This window comes from Elephantulus edwardii, unplaced genomic scaffold, assembly GCF_000299155.1.
Source record: "Elephantulus edwardii isolate Elephantulus edwardi_28Jun2011 unplaced genomic scaffold, EleEdw1.0 scaffold00041, whole genome shotgun sequence".
Classification (NCBI taxonomy): Eukaryota; Metazoa; Chordata; class Mammalia; order Macroscelidea; family Macroscelididae; genus Elephantulus; species Elephantulus edwardii.
The window spans coordinates 6,418,731-6,443,331 of NW_006399791.1; the positions used below are offsets into that span (position 1 = coordinate 6,418,731).

The 24,601-nt window shown below is 41.8% G+C and overlaps 1 protein-coding gene across 1 annotated transcript in view; it reads left to right on the plus strand.

Annotated features, from left to right (window-relative positions):
- Window positions 1-24,601, plus strand: part of CRTC3 (CREB regulated transcription coactivator 3) — a 199,847-nt gene that overhangs the window by 95 nt on the left and 175,151 nt on the right. The gene's annotated exons all lie outside the window — the stretch shown is intronic.

Sequence of the window (24,601 nt, forward strand, 5' to 3'; positions counted from 1 at the left end):
TATAACTTGCAGAATGCACTTCAAAGATATTTATGATATATTGAATTGTGATTTTAACCAGCATAGATGTTGCCTGGAAAGACTCGCAAGTCGTGGCACTGAAACCAGATGGCATTTATGGCTTCCTTTATTTATTAGCTGTAGCATTCTTCTGTCTCCTCTCCTCATCTGACCTTCTCTCTGACCAGCCGTCATGACATTTACCATTAATTTACTTCCTCCCAAGAATTCAGACTGCCCATCAGATTGTTGCTGCACACAACTGCCTTTGTATCTGAATGAAATAAAAGGTCATTTGTTCATGTTTGTGTTTATTTTTCTCAGTTTCATTGTTAGCAGTTCCTGCTAAAGTCTTGACTAGAGTGAAATTTAATAATTAAAAACCACAATAGAAAACAGTCCCTTCCTTTCTGGTCTTTTGATGGAGCAAGCATAAGTCAGCCAGCAGATCACTATCAGAAAGCAGATTTAAAGATGTGTGGTGGTTAGCCTTTTAAAGGATGTGTCAAGTAGTCTAAGCTTAAAAAGAAAGGCGGAGAAGCAAACATCATGGCACTTAATTCTGGTTGACCACTCACTGGCTGAAAGGTTAAAATTGTGCCAGCAGTTCGCGTTGTTTTATGAGCAAGCCAGGGACGAAGCAAAAGGGACACAGTCACCGGGTGCTCCACAGTACAGTGGGCTTATATTTTACATTACATGCAAGTTGTTTGTGGGGGTGGGGGACCAACAACATACCTAGTGGCATTTGCTGTGCGCTGGCAGGTTGGAGCCGACCCGCAGCTGACCCTCCTGCAGATCATCAGAAGCATTAAATCCCGCAGGAGGAGAATGCCAATGTTACCCTTGGAGCAGATGATGAAATTCAAACCATATGCCCACCTTTGGGCTTGTAGCTTCTTACCACTAGGCTACCAGAGGCCCCCAGGGGGATTTAGATATGAAAAAGGTGAACAGCAGGAGGAGGAAAATAGGTGAAGAGGCTTCTTCCTCCAAAGGTGACCTTAAAAAGACAAGTATATGTACATTGTGTTTGTAAACTATGGCCAGTCTATACTGGAAAATTAGTGACAACATGAAACAAGGACAAAATAACTCCATAGTAAATCCAAGTGAGAAGTTGGAAGTGGAGGTGATGGTTTATGTGAGTGGCTGACACTGTCCAATAAGCGGAGGTGTGTAGATGTTTGTGGTCACACCTGGTCCTGCCACTGGGACCTTGCAAAAGTTACCTCTATGGGCCTCTACCCTGGACATTTGTCACTGAACACGAAATATTAATGTTCTACACGTTGTCCTGTAGAGAAATCAAGGGATCTGGAGGCTTATTAAGGTTGAATAATATTAAACCAAAGGGGAAATGAGAATAGGAAGGAAAGATGATGCTAGTAGACAAAGGGAATGTGAGGTGTCTGGGGCTTGTCAGTTTTATGCTGTAAAGTGTTTAACTACCAGCACGTTGTGATTTTCAAGATAAAAAACCACACTTTTCAAATTAAACAGTGGACATTTCTGTTACTCATTTTAAAATATACAAAACTGTCAGATGGGAATTTTACACATTTTCTCCCTTAAAATATTTTTATCCCACTATCCTAATGTAGGACTCATAACCAGTTCTCTTCCTATTATTTTTATAGGTGTAAATCCTGAGAAACCATGAGTATGGGGAAGTGGAAGGTGTTTTGTTACAGCAATGTCACCTGTTTCCTAGGTTAAAATACCAATGATATAATTTTAAGAAAACAATAGGGTCCGCTTTCCATTTCATTGAAAGCAAAACCAAAAATTTTGTAAAATGATGCATTACCCAATCATCCACTTTCTCAGGACCTAAGCAGATCAGTGGGATTCTGCTAGGACCTACCAAATGACTACTAGTAATTCTAACCTTTCGACTTACAACTTGTTTAATCTAGTATGCTAAGAATTCTTTGGGAAAAGAATATCATTAATACTCCTTTGGCATTTTAATGTCAAAATTGACAATTTTGTAACATATAGAAGGAACAGTATAATGAACCCTGTTTCACCAACCTCAACAATTATGAAGTCAAACTTGTTTCTCTGCCTCCACCCATTCCCCCACTTGCTTTCTTTTGACAAGCCTCAGATAGAATAGTTCAACCATAATTAGTATATATCTTTAACATACTAACATACTAGTTCTCAACAAGAGTAGTTCCCTCTACCCCTTGGGACATTTGGCAATGTCTGGAGATACTCCTTTTTTTTCACTACTGAGGGCAATGTGGGGACGAGGCTTGTGAATTTTAATTTTGGTTGAGTCGGAGGATGCCACTAAACAACCTTGAGATGCACAGAACCACCTCCACAACAAGGAATTACTAGCTCAAAATGTTCAGTGTCCAGATTGAGAAACCTTGCTCTTAGGGATAAAGACCTAAGAGTCCTCATTACCATTATTATAACTGGAAAAAATTCAAAATAGCAAACATTTCTCTAGCCATCTGCTTGACTGGTGCCAAACAAGATCCATGTATTGTAATTAACTGATGCATGTCCTAAATCTTTATGAACTGTTTTTGTTTTCCTTGCAATTTATTTGATGTTAATGCAGTAGAATATCCCCATTCTAGGTTTCGGATTTAAGCCTTGGAAATGGGATCTTGTTTCCATATTTTGGCAGGCCTGTTTCAGAAGTGATGCATTACTTCCTGTTGCATCACCCCAGGGACTTCATTCTGTGATCAGTAATGACTGATGTTACCTGTTAACTGTTCATAGTTCCTAACTTCAGATGTTACCAGTTTAGCTCTTTTATTGTAAAATTTCTCATCAATATCATGGATGATTGCTAGATTTCTGATTATATTTCCCAAAATGGTGATACTCTTTCATTTATCAGAATTCTAAAAAGACTTTGCCCTTAAAAACTTCTTGGTTATCTTGAGGAACATCCATACAGGAAAAGATGATAAATGCTTGAATCCATCCCTTTACCAGTTTTCAGAACAAGCTTCCTGCCCACATCTAGAGGTGTAGTTCGTTTTGTTTTGAATTCATTAAAAACTTCTAGGTTATTAATGGGTGCTTTGGAGGCCCAACCTGTTAAGGAGTGGTGCTGCTAACTCAAAACCACATTTCTCTGGTGGTTCAAACCCATCAGTGGCTTTCCCTGGTAGAAAGGTGGGCAAACCCCCCACCCCCATGCGATTGACAGCCTCAGAAACCCAATGGAAGGTCACCTTCGCCTTCAACTCAGCCACAATGAATTTTTCATAAGTTTGAGGGGTTTTTTTGGTTTGTTTGGTTGTGGGTGTTTGGGGGGTTTTTTTGGTTTTTTTACTTTTTAAAAAAATTTTTATATTACCCTGATTTATTTACAAAGGTTGGATACATTGTTTTTCACAGGAGATCCTTCCCATTTCCTTCACCCCACCCACCCATCAAATTGTGCAACCCTATGATTAACAACCCCCATCCTCACCCCTCTATTTTAAATATATTTTATATGTTTCAATTCATAGTGATAGTTTATTTTCTTCACATGCTCATACTGTCCCCTCTTTGGCCAACAAAAGTACTCTCATGGTGGACCCTGAGGACTGGTGACAAGGATGGTCTCTGAGGATGGTCCGTGAGGCCTCTGTCAGGACCTGCATTGTATTAGAGAACTTCATTGCTTTGTGTTTCTGGCATGAAGGGTTTCAGATTTATCTTGTTACATTCCTCACCCCAGACTTTGTAATGAGCCACTTCTCAGCAGCTCTGGTTACTTGTGGGCAATGGTACTTAGTCTGGGAACCATGAAGATTTTTTTCAATGAGAAGATATTGCAGATTTTTTAAAAGAGAAAATCCTTAGTTTAAAACTAAGTACATTTTTAAGTAAAATGTTTTTATCATAATAAATATATTTCTATAAAGTTCCCTGAAAAGGGGTAGGGGTCTCCACTGATAGCATTTGCGATTTTACATTCTATGATTTAAATACTTCTTCCCTAACTTCCCATTAGTGGGGACTGAATAAGAAACTGGGAAAAGATACTAATAATCAGTTCTTATGAACTGTATTTTCATTCCAAGAGCAATGGGGAACAATGATGGATTCTGAGCAGAATTGTATGAAATTACTCCATTTGGGCTTTAGAAACAGCACCAGTAGTTCCAACATAGAGGGTGGATGGAGAGGGCGCCAGGACTCAAGGCCAGGCCTGCCGCAGCTGCAGGATGACTTCTACTGGTTTCACCAGATCCATTCTTCCCCCTTCACCTGTGCTCTGGCAAGCTGGCCACATGACCTGCATCCTGTCTTTCTCTGGTTACATTCTGCTTGGATTTTGCCAAAGATAAGAAATAGCTGATTAGAGGTCTAGAATAGTGTCATTAGGACTGATTCTGCCAGATGACAGAAGTGGCTGCCTCTTCCTACCAAATCCCACAGAATACTCTGTCCACACATACTCTCAAAAATATAGATTGGTCCATTAGCCCTAAAAAGTTGTTTGGGGTTTTTTTGCTGTTGTTGAGTAGTTGGGGTTTTCTGTGTACACCATCATATCATCTGCAAATAGCAACAGTTTAACCATCTCTTTGTTGAACTGGATGCCTTTTATTTCCTTCCCTTGTATTGCCCTAGCAAGCACTTCCATTACAATATTGAATAGAATTGCATGGACAGTGGGCATCCTTGTCTGGACCCTGTTCCCAAGGATAATACTTTTATTCTTTCTCCATTGAGAATGATATTGGCTCTTGGTTTTGCATATATACTTTTCACTATGTTGAGGAAATTCCCATCTATTCCAACTTGCCTAAATGTCTTTATCAGGAAGGGATATTGGATTTTGTCAAAAGTCTTTTCTTCATGAGTTGCTAAGATCATATGATTCTTGTTACTTGCTTTGTTAATGTGGTGAGTTATGTTGATTGTTTTTTCTTATGTTGAATGAGTATGAGAATCCAAAAGGGGTGTTAATCATGGGGTCAACTCAATTTAATGAATGGGGGGTGGTGGTGAAGGAAATGGGAAAGATCCAGCATGAAAAACAATGTATATGAATTTTGTAAATACACTATTATAAAATGTTGTTTGTTGTTGTTATGTGCCATCAAGTCACTTGCAACTCATAGCGACCCTATGTACAACATCTATAAAAACTCTGCTCTGTCTTGTGCCAATCGCACCGTCTCCGACACACCCATCCCGATTATCCCAGTCACTGAATCAAGCCATCTCATAGGGGGCCTTCCCTTTCTGCGCTGTCCCTCCACCCTACCAAGCATGATGTCCCTCTCCAAGGACCTGTCCCTCCCTGCAACATGTCCAAAGTATGTTAGATGGAGCCTTAGAATCCTTGCCTCCAAGGAGCAGCCTGGTTTGACACTTTCCAGGATGAATCTGTTTGTTTTCCTAGCAGTCCATGGTACCCTCAATACTTTTCTCCAGCACCACAGCTCAAAGGCATCAATTCTCCTATCCTTCTTAGTCACTGTCCAACTCTCTGATGCATAACAAGTGATCGCAAAGACCATGGCCTGTATCAGGCGGACCTTATTCTCCAGAGAGACACTGTTGCTCTTCAGTACTTTAGAGAGTTCCCTAATAGCAGACTTTCCCATGGCAATACATCTTCTAATTTCCTGGCTGCTGGTGCCACAGTGTTGACTGTGGAGCCAAGCAAACTGAAGCTGTGAACAATCTCAATCTCTTCACCATCCATCCTGATGCTGCTAATTGGCCCAGTGGTGAGAATCTTTGTCTTCTTGACATTGAGCCTCAATCCATATTGGAGGCTGCAGTCCTTGACCCACTGCAGCAAGTGCTTCAGGTCCTCCTCAGTTTCAGCAAGCTGGGTTGTATCATCTGCATATCGCAGATTGTTAATAGATCTTCCACCAATCTTGACCCCACATTTCTCCTCATAGAACCCAGCCTCCAGGATAATCTGTTCTGCATACAAGTTGAAAAGGTATGGAGACAGGACACATCCCTGGTGGCCCTTCCCAATTTTGAATCATGCAGTGTTTCCTTGCTCCTAGTATAAAATAAATTTTAAAAATCCCCAACACAAATAGAGTGGCCAAACTCTCTCCTTACCCCTTCAGGCTTAATGTGCTAATGATGCCTGCTGGAACTAGCCCCAGGGGTTATTCCTAAGCCCTGCCCTACCTATTCTCTGCTTGGTTTGAATGTACCATCTGTTTCCTGCTGGGACCCTGAATGATACACAAGTGGACCAATTAAGGTCTCAATTAGGGAAAGATTTGGTGCCTGAATGGAATGGTGGTTGTGAGGTAAACTCTAGGCTTACTTGGGCAGAACTTCCTCATTGAATGTTAAGGGGGTACAGTAGGACACTGGGGCACATCGAGCCAACAAGTGCGCCTAAGAAAGTACCCTGATCAAGGTTTAGGAGCTATTCCATCGTCTGGGTGTGACACCATGCATCAACATTTAAAAAACTCAGCAGTCCTATAGAGAAGATGTGCTTAAGGTCACACAATCTAGCCTTTCCTAAATGTATTGACCATGAAATACCACCTTTTTAACTCTTGTTGTTAAGTGCTGTCCAGTCAGAATCAAAGCTGACCCTCTGGTGGGTTTCCAAGATAGTAAATTGGACGAGAGGAAACTGCCTGTCTTTCTTGTCAAACTGTTTGTGGATTCAAATCATGTGCCTTTGGGCTGGCAGTACAGCTCCTTACTACCAGGCTGCTGGAATTCTCTTTTCCTTTTCAGGAAGCTGCTATTGTTAAGGGCCTTCAAGTCCACAATGACTCATAATGACCCTCTGAACAGTGGTCTGAATCCTGCCCTATCTGGCGTCCTCATGATCTCCATCATGCTCAGGCCCTTTGTGCAGTCACTGTGTGCATCTAATGGAGGATCTCCTCTTTAGCTGACCTTCCGCAGCGTAAAGCCTCTCTCCAAGGAATGGTTCCTCCTGAAAAGATGCCTTAAGTAAGGGAGATGAGGTTTCACGATCCTTGCCTCTAAGGAGCACTCCGTTTGTACTTGTTCAAAACAGATTTGAGGGTGTTTGGAATTCCAGAGGACCTTCACATACTCTTCTCCAACACCACATTCAAAAGTATTGATTCTTCTTCTGTTATCCTTATTCACTGTCCAACTCTCAGATGCATAGGAAGTAACTGAAAATATCATGCCTTGGGAAAGGTGCACCTTAATCTAATACTCTGGCATAAAACATCTTTTGGTTTCTTGATTACCATGGGTATGGACTGTGGATCCAAGTAAAATTCTGTCAACTTCAACCTTCTGAATATCAACACCATGATGTTGCCTATTGGTCCAGTGATTTTGATTTTTGTTTTTTCAATGTTGAGATGTAACTCCTACAGAAGGCTGTGGTCTATGATCTTTTTTTACAGTAAGTGCTTCAAGTCCTCTATTTTATGAAGCAAGGCATGTCATCTGCATAACATGGGTTGTTGGTGAGTCTTCCTCCAATCTTGATGCCATATTCTTCTCCAGGTAGTCTAGCTTTTAAAATTATTTTGTTAGCATACCAATCGAATATTTATGAAGAAGGGGTTCAACTTTGATGCACATCTTTACTGATTTTAAACCATGAAGTATTCCCTTGTTGTGTTCAGACACCTCTTTCTTGGTTTATGTAAAGATTTCACCTAAGCACAAGTAAATGTCCTGGGATTTCCCATTCTCTTCAATGTTATCCATAATTTGTTATTATTCACATAGTCCATTGCCTTTGCATAATCAATAAAACACAAGAAAACATTTTTATGGTATTCTCTGCTTTCAGCCAGGATCCATCTGACATCAACAGTGATATCCCTGTGCCACAACCTCTTCTGAATCTAGATTAAATTTCTGGCCATTCCATGTCAATGTATTGCTCTAGCCATTTTGAAATAATCTTCAGCAAGATTTTACTTGCCTGTGATATTAAGGATGTTGTTGTTGTTGTTATGTGCTATTGAGTCGCTTGCAACTCATAGCACCCCTGTGTACAAGAGCCCTAAATGCCGATCTATCCTGTGCCAACCTTGCCATCTCAAGCACACTTATTCCCACCACTCCATTCACAGAATCGATCCATCTCATCGAGGGTCTTCCTCTCCTGCAGCATCCCTCCACTCTCCCAAATATGATGTCCCTCTCCAAGGACCAGTCCCTCCTTGCAACATGCCCAAAGTATGTCAGATGAAGCTTCAGAATCCTTGACTCCAAGGAGCATTCCGGCTTCACCCTCTCCAGGACAAACCTGTTTGTTCTCCTAGAAGTCCATGGTATAGCCAACACTCTTCTCCAGCACCACAACACAAAGGCATCAATTCTCTATCATCCCTAGTCACTGTCCAACTCTCTAATGCATAGCATGTAATTGCAAAGGCCAGCCTGATGATGATGCTCTTCAGTACTCTTGAGAGGTCCCTCACACCTCACTTTCCCAATGCAATTCGTCTCCTGATTTCCTGGATGCTGTTACCAAGAGTGTTGACTGTGGAACCAAGTAAACTAAAACTGTTAACTATCTCAATATCTTCACCATCAACACTGATGCTGCCAATTGGCCCAGTGGTGAGAATCTTTGTTTTCTTGATGTTGAGCTTCAATTCATATTGAAGACGGCAATTTCCACATTCTGTTGAATCACCTTTTTGGGGGGGATGAGTACAAATATGAATTTCTTCCAATCAGTTGACCAGGTAGCCATCTTCCATATTTATTGGTGGAGATTGGTGAGCATGTCCAGGGCTGCATCTGTCTCCTGAAGCACCTCAGTTGGCATTCCATCCATTCCTGGGACCTTTTGTCAATGCCTTCAGTGCAGTTTGGACTTCTTCCTTCAGTACTGTTGGTTCCTGATCATACTCTACTTCCTGAAATGGCTCAGTGTCGGCCAGTCCTTTTTGGTACAGTGAGTTGATAAATTCCTTCCATTATCTTTTGAGGATTCCTATGTAATTCCGTATTTTGCCTGTAGAATCCTTTAGTATTCAACTGGAGGCTTGGGTTTGTTCTGTGGTTATTTCAGCTTGAGAAATGCTGTGTGTTCCCTTCCCTTTTGGTTTTCCAACTCCAGCTCGCTGTACATTTCATTAAAGTGCTTTGTCTTCTCAAATTGTCTTTTGAAGTATTCTGTTCAGCTCTCACCTCGCATGCCTTCCCTTTGTTTTGGTTTCTTTTCATTCCAGTACACATTTCAGGGTCTCTTCTGACACCCATTTTTCTCCTTGTCTTTGTCATGGCCTTTTGCTCTCTTCATGGGTGACATCCATGATGTCATTCCACAAGTCATCTGGTCTTTGGTCATTGACACATTTGTCCCATGTATCAAATCTGTTCTTAAGATGACTTTTAAATTGAGTTGGGATACACTCAGGTCACGTTTTGGTTCTCTTAGACTTGTTTTCATTTTGTTCAACTTTAATTTGATCTGTGCATATGAGTAGTTGATGATCTGGTCTATCGTCAGCCTCCGGCCTGGTTTTGACTGCTGATATTGAACTTAGTTTAGTTGACTCCACAATCAACTCTTGGTACCAGGGGTCAGGAAATCAAAAGACGAATTGCACTGGGAAAATTTGGTGTCAGGGACTTCTCCAGAATACTGAACACCAACGATGTCAGTCTTGAGATGAAGATCCAGGCCATGGTCTTCATAATTACTTGCTATGCATCAGAGAGCTGGACAATGACTAAGGATAACAGAAGAATTGATGCCTTTGAGTTGTGCTGAAGTGAACAGACCATGGACCACCAAGAAAACAAGTATGTCTGTCTTGGAGAGGATGAAACAAGTTTCTGCTTGGAGGCTAGGATTTTAAAACTCCATCTCATATACTTTGGACACATGGCACTCTCTCACTCGTGATAGGAAATTTCAGGATAGATCTTTAAATGCTCTTTTGGACAATGAACGCCACCCAATTCCTTTCTGTCATTTCTGGCATAGTAGATCATGTGCTTGATTCAAAATTACCATTACCAGTTCATCTCAGCTCAGTGTTGCCTAGAATGGCAATCTTTATATGTTCCATTTCATTTTTTATTACTTCCAATTTTCCTAGATTCATGCTTCATTTGTCCCATTTTCCAATTGTTACTGGATGTTTGCAGTTATTTCTCATTTTGAGTTGGGCCACATCAGCAAATGAAGGTCTTTTACTGAGTGAAAGCTTTACTTCATGTGCATCATTACTCCTCTCCTTAGAGGAGGTAGCTCTTCCCTGGTTGCCCACTCCCCCTTTCCTCCTTTCCTTGTTGTGTACTGTTGAATCGCATCTGACTGGCACAAGAGGAGATTGCCCCTCCTTCTCTAGCAGAGCATCTGGTAGATTTGAACTGTGCACTTCAGGATTGCAGCACAGCTTCTTGCTTCTAGGCCACCAGAGCTCCCTTTCCCCGGTTACATTTAGAGAGCCTGCCAATCTAAGGGGCTCCTCTTCTGGCACTACATCCAGTAACATTCTTCCAATGCTCACAGGATTTTTGATGGCTTGTTACTTTAGAAGTGGATGGCCAGTCCTGCTTCTTATTCTGAATCTGGAAGCTCTGCTGAAACTCCACTATAGGTGAACCTGCTTGTATCAGTGACACCAGTGACATAGCTTCACACATTATAGTAACACACAAGCCACCACAGTACAGCAGACTGACAGACAAGTGGTGAAAACTCCTGTTAGCTATCTCTGAAACTTGTATTCCATGGAATATATTCTGAAATGAAGGAGGCTAGCAGAACTTGACTTTAAGCTTTGAAGAAATGGTAAATAGGACTTAAGCAAACAAACAAAAAGAGTTGGCATTGAGTAAATCTGACTCATATCAACCTCAACAGGACAGCAGCACTGCTCCCTAACTTTTCCAAGGCTGTAAACTTTCTAGAAACAGCCTGCCATGTCGTCGTTCCCCAGTAGATGGTGGATTTGAACTGCCAGCAGACAAGCACTTAGTCACTGCACTTTGAACAAGTTTAGTTCTTCTTCTTGTTAGGTGCTATGAACCCCATGTGCCACAGAATGAAGCCATCCTCACAACAAGCCGACTGTTACAGCCACTGTATAAAGCCATCCCACTGAGGGTATTCCTCTCCTCCACTGAGCCAAGCATGATGTCCTCATTCAGAGATTGGCCTCTCCTGATAACATACCCAAAGCATGTTATCACACTTTTGTCTCTGAAGAGCATTCCTAGTTCTCATAGTTGGCACAGTGGCACAGAGATCTGCAGGTTGTTGTTAGGTGCCTTTAAGTTGTATATTACTTATGAACCCTGTGACCAACAGACCTGAACCCTGCCCTATCCTGTGCCATCCTCATCATCTCTGCTACCCTCAAATCCACTGCTGCAGTCACTGTGTCAAGCCATCTCAGAGAAGGCAAAATCAGGAGTTAGGGGCTGAAAAGGCACATGATATGACAAATAAAATAACCTCTCATAAAAACACAAATACAAAATAAGGAACTAGTGTTCATAAATAAAGAAGTTTAGTATCCAAACACCTTATTCCACTCCAAGGAACCAGGGCTCCCTGAGGAATGACCACAAGGCTGGGCAGAAAAAACAAGGTAAGCCTCGGGCCCAGAAAGGCAGAAATACTGAAATATGGATGGAACATGACAAAAGGACACAAGACCCAGCTCATGGTCAAATCTAGGATAATTTAATCGCTCAAGAAATGTTAGGAATGGACTCTAGCCCATTAGATAAAACAGGAATCCATGAGCTCATTCAAGTGTGTAAATGACAAGGATGGACATTAATAGTAGTGGTTACACATGTGTTGAGTAACAGGATGTTTATATCAAATCACAGTATCACCTTTCAAGATTCCTGTTGATTATAAGGGGGGTGTGGTGTGGTGTAGGGAGTAGAAACTTTATCTTGGAGAAGTATGATAGACATCATCTCACCTTAACCAAGTGATCCAAGTTGAACATCGATCATGGAAAAGACTGCCATCATGTGCTTCCTGATGTGAAGGACTGAGAACACAACTTCTATGCTATTCCCATGAACATGTGTCATTGGGAACTAATCATGGCAAACATCAGACCGATTCTGACTGAAGATCATTCTCCAAGATAACTGGCCAGCTGTTTGAGAAATTATTGGTCATGAAAGCCAAAGACTGAACCATTATTCAATTTAAAAGGTGGATCTGCTTCTAAAAACTGACAGCCTGGCAACCCTATGGGGGAGCACAGCCCCCACCCCCCGCACTTAGAAGCCTTTTTTTTTAAGTTTTCCAATTTTCTCAATATTCTTTGTGGTAAAAGAAACTCCAGACTCAGCCATTGTATTCAATTGTCATGCCTCTTGTTGCTCTTAGGTGCTGTTGAGTCTCTTCCAGCATGGAATATTGAGAAAGTTGGAAAACTTAATTAAAAAAAAAGGTTTCTAAATAAGTTTCCAAGGTACTGCAAATGGTTTGCACTTGAGGGCTAGACTAAAGTCTGGTGGCTCCAACTCCCTCAGCAGCACTGCAGGAGAAAACGGCCTAGAACCTGCTCCTGTTGAGGTTGTAGCCAAGAAGCCCTCCAGCAGCTCTTCAACACCGGAGGTTGTTGCTTTTAGTCAGAATCAGCTTTATACCAACCAACAACCACAGTACCTTAGCTAATACACCTACTCTTATTTAGCAACCCTCTCCTTATTCTAATTTTCACAGTTCTGACCATAATAAGAAATCTGTAATCCAGCTGCTTCGGAAGCTCTGCGGTACCATCCGCCGGGGCTGCACAAAGGCCTCTGGTGGTTCCAATTCACCGGCGGCTCTGAGAGAGAACAGACGAAGGTCTTCGCTCGCGCAGTCTTGGGAACCCAGCGGTCAGCTACTTACGCATTAATTACATACATCTGGCAGTCACAAATTCTGAAGCGTGAGGCGAGAAGGAACACTGGCTGGTGATGTAAAGCTGAGCTTAGCCCAGCCATGGTTCTTAGCCCTCGGCGGCTATGCCGTCACGTATGCTCATCGTCCGTTCTGTGCTGTGATGTGGTCATCCTCGATTTTCAGAGTCGTCTGGTCTTTGGAACCTAATAGCAAGTGAGGAGTGGCTGTGTTGTTATCTATATAGTATTTAATGTCTTGACTTTAATACTGATATGATGATTGTTGTTGGTGTTTCTGTGTACTATAGAGGTGGAACCAACCCATAGCCGACCCAGCGGCATTTAATCTCACAGGAGGAGATTTCCCATCCTTTGCCCCTGGGGCAGGTGGTGCCTTCAGGATTGCAGCACAGCTTCTTGCCACTAGGCCACCAGAACTCCTTATACTGTGATTATTTAAGAAAATATCCTTGTTTGTATTATTTTTTGTTGTTGTTGTATACCAATGAATTGGATCTGACTGGCACAAGAGGAGATTGTTCCTCCTTCTCCAGCGGGGCATCTGGTGGATTTGAACCACAAGCCTTTGGGATTGCAGCACAGCTTCTTGCCACTAGGCCACCAGAACTCCTTATACTGTGATTATTTAAGAAAATATCCTTGTTTGTATTATTTTTTGTTGTTGTTGTATACCAATGAATTGGATCTGACTGGCACAAGAGGAGATTGTTCCTCCTTCTCCAGCGGGGCATCTGGTGGATTTCAATCAAAACGCATCTGACTGGCACAAGAGGAGATTGTTCCTCCTTTTCCAGCGGAGCATCTGGTGGATTTGAACCGCTCACCTCTGGGACTGCAATGCACCTTCTTGCCACTAAGCCACCAGAGCTCACCAAATTAAGTTTTTAATATGTAAAACTCATTGCCGTCAAATTGGAACCCACTCATAGCTGAGCCTCCACTGAGTTTCCAAGGTCGCACGGGAGGAGATTGCTCATCCTTCTCCCAGCTGCTGGGGGATCTGAACTGCCAGAGGTGAGGCCTTTGTGTCAGCAGCATAACTCCCTGTGGACCACACCATCACATCACCATGCATAAGGATAGAGACACGAGAAAGTAAATGTGGGTAAAATGCTAGCATTTGGGGAATTCCTTGTACAACTGCAACTTCTCTGTAAGTCTAAGATGAAGTAAAAAGAAACCATTAAAAGAAATGTGGATCTTTACCTGAGTGCACGATCCTGGCTGCAAAGACCAGTGCACTGGCTGCGAACGCGCCATCCAGTCGGGCTCCCGTTAGCGCACAAGAGTCTAGAGGAGAGGAGCTGTGGGTGCTGCTTCTGTGACTTGGCAGTGCCAACTTCAATTGTGGCTGTTCCCACCTTCCTGGAGAGGCCACCGGTTTCTATGTATTCCCTTTTCATGGTTATAAGACAGCTCCAGCCACTCCAGGCCTCACATCTCTATTCCAACTACAAAAAAGCAGCTGAACATACTCGTTCCAAATGAAAAACAAAATTTTCCCAAAAAATGCCACCAATGAGAATGGAATCACAGACCTTCTCCAAGAAGGAATTTTATGTAACAGAGAAACAAACTTTCATCTTGTTGGAGGCCATTTTTGCAGCCAAAATCCTGTAATAGAGATTGAATTATACTCCCTGAGCAAGGTAAGTAGAACAAAATTTACACCCTCACATCCTAATGAAACTGCAAAGTAGAGAAAGAGAAATTTTCTACAAAGGAACAATAATTAAACTAACAGCATCAAAAGCGGCCAATAGAACAAAAAACAGCTTTAAAGTTATGAGTTCAACTTGAAAATAATTGATACAGATGCTAAGCAATTCTGTAAGCTCTATCACTCACGAAAATAATGTGGGGGGAAAAATCAGAGTAGGAGGCTGTGAGCCAAATCCAATTCACTGACTAAGTAAATCAGATTTTATTGGGCAACAAATAGCCAGGCCCCTTTAGTCACATGCTGTATATGGGTGTTCTCTTGTTATAATGGTAGAGTGAGTAAGTTACAAGGTGAGAGGAATTATATGATGATTGCTGTCAGGTCAATGTTGCTCACAGCAACCCTATGAACAAAAAACTGGAAGCCTTTCTAGAACTATCATCATTTCTCCAAGTTCATAGCGTTTCCATAGGCATGTGGTTTAGGAAGTGGATGCCATTCCTGCTTTCAAACCTGTCTTATACTAGGAGCTTCGCCAAATACTGTCCACCATATCAGACCCCAAAGATAGATAGATATACACACACACACATATGTGTGTGTGTGTATGTATGTATGTATGTGTGTGTGTATATGTATATATGTATATATATATATATATATATTAATTTATTACAACAATAGTGCCAAGTCCATCCAATGGGGAAAGAATATTCTCTTCAACAAATGGTGCTGAGATCACTGGTTATCCACGTACAAAAGAATGAAGTAGGACCCTACCTCACATGATACTAAAAAGTAAACTAGAAACAGATCTGAGACCTCGATGTTGTTGTTGTATACCATTGAAGCAGAACAGACTCACAGCTGACCTCCCATGAATTTACTGAGGCAGTAAATCACATAGGAGGAGTTTGCCCATCTTTCTCCAGTGGAGCATCTGGTGGATAACCTGCAAAATCTCAAATATTTATTATCTGGCCTTTTCCAATGAGCATAATGTTTGCCAATTTCTGACTTAGACAAAGAACACACCTAAGTGGGCATGACTTTTCTGGGCTTCCTTTCTGCTTGTCCTGTGCCAGGACGGTGGTGGCCAACAGGCTTGAGGAGATGAAAAGAAGAGTTTCCAGGTCTTTAGCTCTTTCTTCTGTCTGCCAGAGGGGCCATAGTAACATCTGGAAGCAATTTATGTGGTAAATAAGTAGGAAATTTATGTAGGAAAATAAGCTTGCCACTTCGCCAAGCTAGTACACCTGGGTCTTGATTCTGAGGTTTTGGTTTGTCTAAGTTACAAACCTCCCTCTGCCTGCGCCTTAACGTTCAACTTGTGTTCCTGTGAGAGCTTTTCCATTTCAAGCCTCGTCATAGCCCTGTGCGTGTGTCCAAGGGTAATGGCCACAGCAGCACATGGAAAACTGACAGCAAAGTGTCGGAGCAGCAGAGGGGTAGGGAAGAAGGAAATAAGAAGCAACCCCGGTTTGAAGCAAAGAATTTCAGACCGAGGCCCAGAGGCAGCAGAAGAGAGGAGGGATGGGGCTGTGAACACAAAGCTTGGTAGAAAATCTACACAGGGAAGAGTTAGGTGCCCAGGTCCTCTCTCCGACTACACAGATGTAGGTGACTACTTAGTTCCTCCCTGACTGCAGACAGGAGGTGCGCTCTGGAGAAAAGGATCCAGAGGACCTGGAAGCAGGGTGAGGAGTGAGGTTGCCCGCTGAAAACACACATGAGGAGAAAGTCTGTGCTCAGCTCCTGGGACACCAGCAGAGGGGCTCGGACTCCTGGAGAGGAGACCTGCCTAGAGTGAATTAAACAAACAAAAGATTCGGCCTGGTGGGATGTGCAATGAAAAAACTGAGTCTCCATTTAATCACTGCACTAAGTAGAGCTACTCAGAGCTTCTGGTCAGTTGTCAGCAACGAAAGAGCCTTCTTTTTCTCTGATTTTATACAGCTTTGAAGTATTTATACATCATTGTTTAAAAATACAAATAAGAAATGTGTAAAGTAGGAGATAAAAGTTTCCCAGAAAGCCCTATATCTCCAAAGGCAACCATTGTTAAACTCTGCTGAGAAATGTAACACGTTCTGCCACATAAGTATACTAGCTCCTGACTCAGTTCCTGTAATAAAGGGCACAACAACAAATCCGATGCTTATCTCTCTCCTGTAACAACGGAGCGCTATTATTGTGGTTCTGCAGTGCTCAGGCCCCAGAACCCTTCGCTATTACGGTCCTGTCATCCTCAATACATGCTTTTTATCTACTGATCTTTCTCCATATCTATTCAATCTGTATGCTGAGCAAATGATCCGAAAAACTGGGCTCTATGAGGAGAAATGTGGCATCAGGATTGGAGGGAGATTCATCAATAACCTGTGTAATGCAGATGACACAATGTTGCTTGCTGAAAGTGAGGAGGACGTGAAGCACTTGTTGCAGAAGATAACTGATTAGCAGCCACTGGCATAGATTGCATCTCAATGTAAGGAAAACAAAGACTTTTACCACTGGACCAACAGGCAACATCATTGAGAGGAGACTGAAACTGTCAACAGCTTCATCATACTTGGATCCACAATTAACACCCTTTGTACGAGCAGTCAGGAAATAAGGAGACATATTGGACTGGGGAAATCTGCAGTTAGGGACCTTTCCAAATTATTGAGAAGTAGTGATGTCATTTTGAAGAATAATGTGTGTCTGATTTAGGCCATAATCTTTCCAATTACTATGTATGCATCCAAGAGCTAGACAGTGAATAAAGATGACTAAAAAAAGACTTGATGCCTTTGAGCTGTGGTATTGGAGAAGAACACTGAACATCCCATGGACAGCCAAGAAAACAAACATGTCTTAGAGAGGGTACAGCTGGAGTGCTCTTTGGAGGCAAGAATGATGATGCTTCACTTCACATACTTTGGGCATGTTGTTAGGAGGTGCTATTGCTTGGAGAGGGACATGGTGCTGCGAAGGGTGGAGGGTAGGCAAAGGAGAAGAAGACCCTCAACTAGGTGGATTGACACGGTGACTGCTGCAGTAGGCTGTTGTGTGTCAGGGAGTGTGAGGATGGCGCAGGACAGGACTGGGTTCAGATCTTTTGTTCATAGTGTTGCTAGGAATCATTCTCAACTTGATGGCATCTAACAACAATATTGTGGTTCCAGGTCTTGTCACTACATCCACATTTCAGCCAGGGAAAAGAAGACTAGAGAGAAGAGAAGGCCATTCTCCTTTTCATTCTAGGGCATGATCCCAAAGTTGCCTATAACACTTCTGTTCATATTCAGCTGGCTAGAACACATGGCCATGCCTATTTGCAAGAGAACATGGGAATGTAGTCTGGGCAGTAATCCAGGTGGGCAGTAAGCTCAAGTGTTCTTTTACTAAAGGGGGGGGAAAAACTGAGAGAATGAGTATCAGGAGACAACCAACATTCTTTGCTACAAAATATGTTGCTGCTGGTTTCCAGAGGCAGCAAATTGTACAGGAGGAGACTGCCAATCTTTCTCCAGCGAAGAAAAGGATGAGGTCTGATGGATTCAAACCACATGCCTTTGAGATTGCAACACAGCTTCTTACCACTAAGCCACCAAAGTATAATTTAAAACACAATTTCCCCCCACAAGGAAGAACTTTATAAAGATTTATTTTCTCTCTCTCAATGATGGAGTCAAGGATTACCAGAGATATGAAAATCTATAGGTAGAGGTCAAAACAAACAGAAGAAAATGGATTCAGACAATACAGAGATACTGTAAGTAGGTGAAAATAGAAAATTAGAAACAACCAATAATTAATCTCCTCCTACAGATAAAATAGGATATCCAAGAAATAAGTGCAGGATGCTTTTGTAGAAAGAAACAGGAGAAATAAAGAGCTCTTAGACATCTAAAACGCTACAGCGGAACCAAAAGTTCAACTGAAGGGTTTAGATAAAGTTGAAAAACTGTATCAGAACAGGGAACAACTTTACAAGGACAAATAAATAGAAAAGAGAGAAAAATAAAGAAAATCAGAAGTGTAAAGTAGGAGATTCATTAGCTAACTTCCAGAGAGAAGGCAAACAAGACAAAGAGAGGAAAACTGCTAAAAAGATAAAAGACGATTCCCTTAGGCCTGAAGGATGTGCCTTCCTGTTTCCATGAACATGCCCATTGCCTGAAACAACCATATGGCAGGGGGTAGAAGACCCACACCAAGGCAAGTCTTCATAAAACATCAGACACAGAGCTTTCATTGAGGGGGAAAATAAAAACAAATAAACAATAACTCTCAAAAGACAGCCAGTTCACCTACAAAGGAAAGGAATGAATAACAGGAGTGGTTTTCCCACTAGCAACAATGGCAGTAAAAAAACAATGAAGCAAAGCCTTCAAATCTTTAAGTGAAAAAAAGTTTCCAATTAAAGTGGCTCTTCTTGGCCAAACTACCTTTCAAGTATGAGAGTGAAATAAAAGCATCTTTATGAACATACTTCCAAAGATTTTGCTTCGTTGCTGTTCTCCTCAGGAAACCATTAGAGAATACTCTTTCAAAATGGAAGTCAGGAGACAATGTGGTATGCGAAGGTCCAAATGAGGGGTGAGAGGTCTTCTCAGACTGAGCACTACAGCAGTTCCATCCCATACCAAATCCACGGCCGTTGAGTTCCAACTCATGATGACCTTTGTTCGTTTCTCCCACTGATTGGCTGGTGAATTTGAACTGGCAAACTTTGAATTAATTCACTCACTCATTGCTGTCAAGTTGGAACCCACATACAGATGACCTCCCCCTGGGTTTATGAAGCTGTAAACAGCACAGTAGGAAAGTTCCCAGATTTCTTGGAAAGCTGCTGGTTGGATTCAAATCAGACAGTCATGGCCTTTGGGCTAGTAGCACACTCCCTGTGGACTAGCCACCAGAACTCTCTACCTTTCATTTAGCAGCCAGGTATGTCACACACTACACCTTCAGGGTTTCTTAGAGCAATCCAGCAGGCATAAAAACCAAACAGTTGAGTTGAAACAAACAAAAAAAAGGTTTCCCAAAAAGACCCTACCTATCAAAAAACATCCACAGATTCTGTAATGTGTCAGATTACATACAGAGAAAATCTGTAGTTCTACTAAAGAGTTTGGAAAGAAATCTAAGCAAGCAAACAAAAAAGGCCAATTTTTGTTCCAAGAAAAATTTAAAAATTGTACCACAAGAACTACATAGTACACTACAGATAAACAAAATAGTGACTCAGAAATTACTATATTTAAAGAATTGAGGACAAGTGAAAATGGTTATGACTTGAGTAAAAAATAACCAGCTCTTCCTTTCTCTTTCATAATTGATATTAATACTTACATAGAAAAACATACCATGAAATCTCAGGATAAGCTTATTATTTATACTGGAAATTAGGAAGCAACACTTTTAAACAGATAAATTTTGTAATATGGCACCTCTTTTTAATGAATTCACACTTATTAATGTGATTAAAAATAGAAAATGTTCAAGATACTCATAAAAAGAAACAGAAGGAAATTCCAATTGGTTAAGCCTCAGCCAGGGTCTTGAAAGCTTGTGAGCAGTCATTCAGGAAGAACTATTGGTCTCTCCCTACTGGGAACACAGAAAAGCAAAGATACATAGAAACAATGACCTCAAAGGACAGACCACACAAATCTCAACTTGCACAACCTCTGAGACCAAAAGAACTGGATGGTGCCCAGCTGCCACTGCTGACCATGCCAAAAGGGACCACAATACGAAAACCTGCAGAGAGCAGGGCAGGGAGAGTCAACGTGGAACAAAATCCAAAACACTTTGCTCTTGAGACCGAGCTTATTGGTCTAATAGACACTGGGGAACCCCAGAGACCATGGTCCTTCAATCTTGGAACAAAATTCACCTGTAAAGTGAACAATAACATCAGAGGGGCACTTATTCCTTCAACTAAGCAACTATATAAGGTAAAAAGAATAACACTTGTTCAAGGGCAATGCCTAGAAGACAGGAAGTGGTAGAAGAGAAAGATTCATGAAAAGAAGAATCATAGAGAAGAAATGAGAAAGCGTGATTACACAGTGGGTATTATCATTAATGTAATAAAACAAAATGTATATGGATGGTTAAATGGGAAACAAATCTGCTTTGTACACGTTCACACCTATCTGTCTGTCTCTGTATCTAGCTACCTAGCAGAGCTTTATCAAGTTTCAAAGACTCTGAGTCTTTAGGAAGGAGATTGCCCATCTTTCTCCTTCAGAGAACCTGGTGGATTTGAACTGTTGATTTCTTATTTGGCAGATTGACAAGTTACAGACTAAGTCTTCAGGAAATACATGTATCTTCTCAGAATAACCTCTACCTCACTGTTAGGGAGTCAGAACTGATGTGCAGCCTCCAGTGGGTTTCTGAGGCTGTAAACGGCACAAGAGAGTGTGTTCATCTTTCTCCCATACAGCTGTGGGTGCACTTGAACTGCCAGAGAGTTATGCCCTTTGAGTTATTAGTTCGCTTCCTATAGACTACCTAGAACCCTAGAGTTCCCAGATATAGATAGACAGAGAAGGATAAAGTGACAGATGTAGAAACAGACGTTGTTGTTGTTAATTGCCGTTGAGTCATAGGTGACTCATAGCAACCCTATGAACAAAACACCTGAACACTTGTATAACTTTCATCGTTTCTCCAAGTTCATAGAGTTTCTGGAGGCAAGCTATTTCAGAAGTGGATGCCACTCCTGCTTCCAAATCTGTTTTAATCGAGGAGCTCCACCAAACACTGTCCACCATGGGTAACCATTATCACATTTGATACATCAGTGTCACAGTGTTTAGCATCACAGCAACCACGGGTTACCTCTGTACAGCAAATGGACAGACCAGTGCTATACCACTTAGAAGAATGTTTGACCAAAAACAATTAAAACCAAGCCTGAGGGCCGCAGATTAAAATCACCCACCTTTGACTTGGTAGCATAACTTTCTATCCACCAGGCCCACAGAGCTCTCTCTATGTTGGTGGTGGTGGTGTTAAGTACCGTTGAGTCAAAGATGACTCATAGAGATCCTGTGAACGAAAGACCTGTATAACTTTCATTGTTTCTGCAAGTTCATCGAGTTTCCAGAGGCAAGCTGTTTCGGAAGTGGATGCCACTCCTGCTTCCAATGTAGAAACAGACACAGATATCTAAATAAATATGTATGTTGTTGTTATGTACTGTCAAGTTGTGTGTGACTCATACTGATCTTATGTACAACAGCTCTGAACCCTGCTCTATCTTGTGCTAACCTTATTGTCTCTGACACACAAATCCCAATTATCCCAGTCACTGAATGAATCCATCTCATCCAGGATCTTCCTCTTTTATGCTGTCCCTCCAACCCACCCAAGCATGATGTCCCTCTCCAAGGACTGGTTCTTCCTTGCAACTTGCTCAAAGTATGTCAGACAGAGCTTCAGAATCCTTGCCTCTAAAGAGCAGCCTGGCTTCACCCCCTCGAGGACAAACCTGTTTGTCCTCTTTGCAGTCCATGATACATTCAATACTCTTCTCCAGCACCATACCTCAAAGGCATCAATTCTCCTTCCTTCATCTCTAGTCATTGCCCAGCTTTCTGATGTATAGCAAGTAATTACAAAGACCGTGGCCTAGATCAGGTGCACCTTAGTATCCAGACTTACATTGTTGCTCTTCAGTACTCTGGAGAGGTCCCTGACAGCAGACTTTCTCAATGCAACTAGTCTTTTGATTTCTGGGCTGCTAGTTCCAAGAGTGTTGATTGTAGAACCAAGGAAACTGAAGCTGTTAATAATCTAAATCTCTTCACTGTCTATTATGATGCTGCCTATCAGCCTAGTGGTGAGAATTTTTGTGGTTTGTTTTTTTTTTTATGCTGAGCTGTAATCCATATTTAAGGCAGTAGTCGACCTTCTGTAGCAAATGCCTCAGGTCCTCCTCAGTTTCAACAAGTATTCCTTGATTTTCTGCAACAACTGCTTCAAGCCCTCCTCAAGTTCAGCAAGCAGGGTTGTGTCATCTGCATAACACAGGTTGTTGATGAGTCTTCATCCAATCCTGATGCTACATTTCTCCTCAGAAGAGTCCAGCCTCCCTTCCAGATGATCTGTTCTGCTGCATATAGATTGAAAAGGTACGGAGATAGGACACATCCCTGGCATACACCCTTCCCAATTTTGAACCATGTAGTGTTTCCTTGTTCTGTTCTGATGACTGCCTCCTGATCCAAGTATAGGTTTCGCATAAACACAGTCAAGGGTTCTGGGATTCCCATTCTTCTTAGAGTCAGCCACAGTTTGTTGTGATCCACACAGTCAAAAGCCTATGCATAGTTAATGACAAAGATTTCTCTGGTATTTTCTGCTTTTAGCCAAGATCCAACTAACATTAGCTATAACATCCCTAGTACCACAGCCTCTTCTAAGCCCCACCTGCATTTCTGGAATTTCTCTGTGGATGTGTTGTCCCAGTCATTTTTGGATAATTTTCAGCAGAATCTTGTTTGCATGTGATATTAATATTTTTTTTATAATTTCCACACTCTGTCACATCACCTTCCTTTGGAATGGGAACAAATATGGAGCTCTTCCTGTCAGTGGGCCAGCTGGCTGTCCTCCAGATTTCTTGGCACAACTTGGTGGGCACATTCAGGGCACTGTCTGTTTGTTGAAATATGTCAATTATTATACTGTCAATTTCTAGGGCCTGGTTTTTTGTCAGTTCCTTCAGAGCAGCTTGAACTTCTTCCTTCATCACCACAGGCTCTTGCTCATATGTTGTTTCATGAAAATCTGTGTCAGCCAATTCCTTTTGATACAGTGAATCGGTATACTCCGTCCATCCTCTTTTAATGTGTCCTAGATCATTTCATACTCTGCTCAAAACATCCTTAAGTTTTGCAACTCAAGGCTTGAATTTGTTCTTCAGTTCCTTCAGCTTAAGAAATGCTGATCAGGCAAGCTCTGGTGGCCTAGTGGCAAAAAGCTGCACTGCAATCCCAGAGGCGCGCAGTTCGAATCCACCGGCTGCTCTGCTGAAGAAGGAGGGACAATCTCCTCCTGTACCAGTCAGATCTGATTTGACAGTACATACATAAAATACAATAAAATTTAAAAAAAATAACAAAAAAACCCCAAGAAGAAATGCTGATCAAGTTCAGCCCTTTTGATTTTCTGACTCTTTGTACAATTCATTATAGATCTAAATAAATAGATAGAGATAAATCATTGTTGCTATCGAGTAGATAGCTGACTGCCAGCGGATTTTCAGAGGCTATAAATCACACAGGAAGAGTGATTTACCATCTCTCTTCCAAGGAGTGCTGGTGTATTCAAACCACCTGCCTTTTAGCTGGCAGTGCGACTAACTATCCACTTGCCTACCAGAGCCCTGATGTACAGCTACATTCTCTCAGTACTATAGAATGCAGGTCTGACAGATACCTGAAGTGATGGGTAGAGAAGGTGAATTTAGCTTAGTTATTCATTTAAACAACATTTCATTGTGCCTTCCAATGTTGCATGGATTAAGGCCTTGATAAGTAAGCTGACAATTTGGACCTACCCAGAAGCCCTTTGAAAGGTCTGGAATTCTACTTCCAGAAGGTCACATGGCTTTGAAAACCCTGGGGAGCACAGTGATATTCCAGCCCACACCAGGTAGCCACGAGTTAGAATGACTCAAAGGCAACCAACTACAACTAAGGAGTTGCAGAAGCTAAAACTACATTTCCCAGACATCCTCGCAACTTGATTCTGGATGTGATTTTGCATCTTCCAATCAGATTTTCTCTCCTATGAGATCTGGAAAGTAAAGAGGAAGCTGAGATTTTGTGTCCTGTCTATGCTTGTGAGTGCTGTTGAGAGATGTCTGATAGTTTTGCTGTGGCTTCTTAGCATGACAACAGCTGACTGGTTCAGGACCTGGCAAGCACAGTGGCAACTAGGTGGTATCCTGATTTCAGAAAAGGCAGTGCCTTCTTTAGTGACTCAGTTCTGCAGCAAGGCTCTTCTTCAAAGTCAACCTGGAGTTGAATGTTCAGCCTGAACTTGGCTTATTCAGTCTTCTATAAGCTCCTGAAGCTATGCCATACTCTTTAATTTGCCCCTTGATCTTAAACT